This window comes from Lactuca serriola, chromosome 5 (genome assembly GCF_051521515.1).
Source record: "Lactuca serriola cultivar US96UC23 chromosome 5, Lser_US96UC23_V15, whole genome shotgun sequence".
NCBI classification, from domain to species: domain Eukaryota; kingdom Viridiplantae; phylum Streptophyta; class Magnoliopsida; order Asterales; family Asteraceae; genus Lactuca; species Lactuca serriola.
The window spans coordinates 147,513,762-147,518,093 of record NC_136412.1 but is presented as its reverse complement, the minus strand read 5'-3'; the positions used below and the strand labels follow the sequence as shown (position 1 = coordinate 147,518,093).

At 37.9% G+C, this 4,332-nt stretch overlaps 1 non-coding gene across 1 annotated transcript; it reads left to right on the top strand.

Moving 5' to 3' along the window:
* Nucleotides 1-3,611: 3,611 nt before the first annotated feature.
* LOC145056041 (small nucleolar RNA R71) lies at nucleotides 3,612-3,718 on the top strand. Its single transcript, XR_013685582.1, has one exon. It is a non-coding gene; the product is annotated as a small nucleolar RNA R71 (small nucleolar RNA).
* Nucleotides 3,719-4,332: the final 614 nt, after the last annotated feature.

The following is a 4,332-nucleotide window of genomic DNA, read 5'->3' as shown; positions in this document are numbered from 1 at the left end:
ATTTTAATAAACATTTCAAAACTAATACTTTTGTTATCAATGTATTTTAAGATAGAAAACCATTTCATGTATCACCTTTTGAAGTATGTGAAATCTACTGAGTGAAAACACAGTTATTAAATACATAAGATTGATTTAATAACATACTTTTTTCTACTTGTATTCCCCCACATTAAAGCATTTAAAATCAATTAAAACATTGATTAAGGGGTATGAACTCACCTGTAGATGGTGGCTTGGATAAACAGGACGGTGTAGGATTGTTAGGTCTCAAGTGAGGACTTGTACACACACTATGATGCTAATGAACATAATCACACATATATGTAACCAATTAGTCTTAAATTACTAATTGATAATGTTAAGACATCCTAGAACACAATAAACACTTTATATAAGTGTTATAAGCCCTAAGGATTGCATCTAAGTTATTGTGGGACAAGGCACTTGGGTTTAGGGTTCCAAAGGACCCCATACTTGAGTTTACTCTCCATATGACCCCACACAAGGAGTTTACGGTCGTAAACTCTTGAGTTTACGGCCGTGAACTCCTAGGCCTAATGTCCTTTGTTGTTTTGAGGTTCTAAATGATTCCTAGAAGAATTCCAACTTGGTGGATCAATTCATGGAACGGTTTAGGGCACTAATACATTCCTTTGAGGAGTTTATGGCCCCAAGGCCAATTCCTTTGGATTTTACTGCCGTAAACTCTCATGGAAGGGTGTTTTTGATGCTTTCAAGTCTCATACACATGTAGGATACGTTCTAGACTTTTACCTAAAGCAAATGTAGGCCTTAGGCACACCTTGGTGCCCTTCGTTCATGTTTACGGCCCAAGAACCATATTAGGGCTGTAATCTCTATTTGAGAGGGGTTTTTGATGTTTTAAAGTCCCTCAAATAGCTAGGAGTAATTCTAGGTAATTGTCCAAAGCTTTAGGAGTGCCAAAAGCACTCTTTGGTCCATGTTTTTGGAGTTCACGGTCGAAGATCTTCTTGGGACGTGAACACCCAAACTTTGGTGTTTCATTGATGTTTTCTTGTCCCAATTACACCTATATACAAGCCTAAGGTAGTAACATATCACGGGGGAAAGACTAGGCATTGTTTCGGGAGTTTACCGCTCAAGAACACCTTGGGGAGTAAACTCCTAAATCTAGTTGTTTAGCTATCTAATCTATGTTATAAACACATTAAGAGCTATTTAACACTACTAGAGAGAGGTACTCACGATTTGGGATAAAAACCTGAAGATCCGTGAGAGAGAAAATGGCTTTTCTCTAGTTGTAAATGTAAATAAGGAATGAAATTGTTTCAGAATTCTATTTATAGTCCTAAGATTTTTGGCAGAAAATATTTTATTCCGGAAATGATCTGTAATATAATAGAGTGTTGGAATAACAGTGTTGCACAAAACCCTAGTGCATCCACTCTCCTAATATCTCCTGAAGTGTAAACCCTGAATTACTCAAACTTATACGGAAAAGTTTGAAAATTTACTGTGACTGTTATAACTTCTATTGAAGTGATATTGTTTGTACATAATAGAATTTCGGGTTGTCACACCTTCAGTAATGCTTCCTCTTGTGGACCTGTCAAATCAGAAGATATGATAATTGGTAAGCTCTTGTGAGATCCTAAAAAAGATTATTTAAGACGTGAAGGAAGAGTTTTAAGTTCAAGAGTGGGTGGCTCCTCCAAAGATGGCTTAAGTGGTTCCGAAAAACTTGTTGGCAAATTTTCAACTTGATAACTCCATGGTGGCCTCTCTTGCTCAATAGCATTTTAAAATGCCTCCTCAATCATCTTGATGTCATCCAACTCTAAAACTTCGTCCCTGTCATTAGAAAGAAAAACTCCAACGGATCGGGGTGTAAGATTTTAGGAGTGAATTGATGCACTAAGTCATCAACCACATCCACACGATAACATTCATAATCTGATGGTGAGTTAGGAAACGTATTAAAAATATTAATTCTAAGTCTCCTATTTCGAAAAGAGATATCCATTGCACCCGTTCTACAATTAATTTGTGCATTTATTGTTGCCAAAAACGGACGACCTAAAATAATAGAAGGTTGACTTTCTTTATAAGTGCTCTCGGTGTCAAGCACAAGAAAATCAACTGGGTAATAGAAATCTTCCACCTTAATGATGAAATCTGATAATATACCCCATGGAATTTTGGTTGACTTATCGGCCAATCGCAAAATAATATCAGTTTGTTCCAAAGTGCCTAAGTCATGTTGATCAAAAGATTTTCCGAGATTATATTAACACTAGCTCCAAGATCAAGGAGCGCCTTTTTGATATTAATATTACCTAGGGTAATAGAAATGAAAGGTGCTCTGGGATCCTTAAGCTTGGGTGGAAGTTTATTTGATATTATGGAACTTGCATGCTCGGTTAACTCAATCTTTTTAGGGAGGTGTGCTTCGAGTTTGTGTTTTTGAATACACAAATCCTTTAAAAATTTAGCTTAAGAAGGTACCTCCTTAATAAGTTTGACTAACGAGATATTTATTTTATGTTTTAACTTGACTAAATAGATCCCACATGTCTTCCATTTTCGGCCCTCACTTCCCCAAAGGGAAGGATGTCGGTTTCTCTAAAGCCGAAGGGCATGGGGCGGTATTACCCTCCACACCATGCTCCCTAACTTTAGAGTTATTTTTACCCTTCTTCTTTTTGTTTTTCAGATTTAAAATCTTTCTCAAACTCTTCTTTTTCGTCAAAGATGAATTCAGTGTCACTGTCATTATCTAAGGTAGGAGCACTTACCTTGTTGTCACCCTTTTCCCACTATGCAAGGTGATTACCTCGTTGATGCTCTTTTCTGGGTCTTTGGGTGTGAGATGGGTTGACTATTGTGGTGCTTGGAAACTTTCCATCTTTTATTTTCCCAATTTTCTCCACCAGTTGAGCAATTTGCTTCTCGATAGAGCTATGGACTTGGAGTTAGTGTCAGTTTTCTGATATGTTTGGGTTATGAACTCCATGATTTTGTCAAACTTGTTGCCATCAGTTTCCTCCTTCTTTGATGTTCCACCTTGGTTAAAGTTGGACTACTGGAACTGTTTTGGCTGATTTTGGTTTTGGTAATTCCCTTGACGATTGTTGTTGTTGAAATTCCCATTGTTGTTGTAGTTTGCGCCTTGGTTGTAGTTCCGATTGAATGATCGTGGATTATTTTGGAATTGACCATAGGCGTGCACTTCATTGATTTGCTCTTGAATTCTCATGCACTCATCTGCAATGTGTCCTGAAGCTCCACAACTTACACATATCTTCCGTCCCTGCGAAAAAAACACACCTTTCTCTTTGCCTAGGCTAGAGAGTAGTAAGTCAAATTTTTTATCTAAAGAATTAATATCATATTTGACTTCACTTTTCCAGTTTTTGTCTAGTCCAACTAAAACAATAGATGAAACCAGGTTGTCCCGTTTCTTAGCTGAGTAATTGTTTTTCGAACCATGACTCAACTGCTCCAAGAATCGCCAAGCGTCTTCATTATCTTGCATCATGATAGTGCCGCCATACGAGGCATTAATCATAGTTTGATTAGAAGTGTCGACTCCATCATAAAAGAAACGTACAAGTTGCCAATGGGGAAATTCATGATGGGGACATGAGCGCAACAATTCCTTAAGGCGTTCAAATGCATCATGAAATTCTTCATTGGGTTTTTGTGCAAAATCTTGTATCGCTTTTCTTATTTCCGTTGTTTTACTAGCAAGGTAAAAGTCTTGCAAAAATTTAGTTTTTAATTGCTCCCAAGTAGTAATACTATGGGGGGGGGGGGGGGAAGAGAGGTGAACCAATACTTAGCCTTTTCTTTTAAAGTGAACGGAAATAAGTGAAGTCTAAAGGAATCTCTATTAGTTCCTCACGGAGTATTCGTGTTAGCAATTACAAGGAACGCATAGAGGTGATTGTATGGATCATCAGTTTTATGGCCTCTAAAGACGGGTAAGACACTAATTAGTTGTGGCCTTACTTCCAGATGATGCTCGTTTCCTTCTGCGAAGTGTATAGGTGAAGCATCATCATACTCTCCCAACGCAAAATGAGACGCCATAGATTGTCTATTAGGATGCGGAAAATTAAGATGAGGCAATTGGTTACCTTCGTTGTAATATCCTCCATTTGCATTGTTGAATCCACCATTTGGATTCCTTCGGTATTGATTTGCAAAGCCTTGATTTCCGAACCCATCATTGTAGTCATTGTTGCCACCATTGGGGAAATTCGGGTTGTTCCAGTTATTGTTGTAGTTCTCGTTTCCACCCCGATTGCCTTGATTCCGCCTGTTACCACCATTGTGATTCTGATT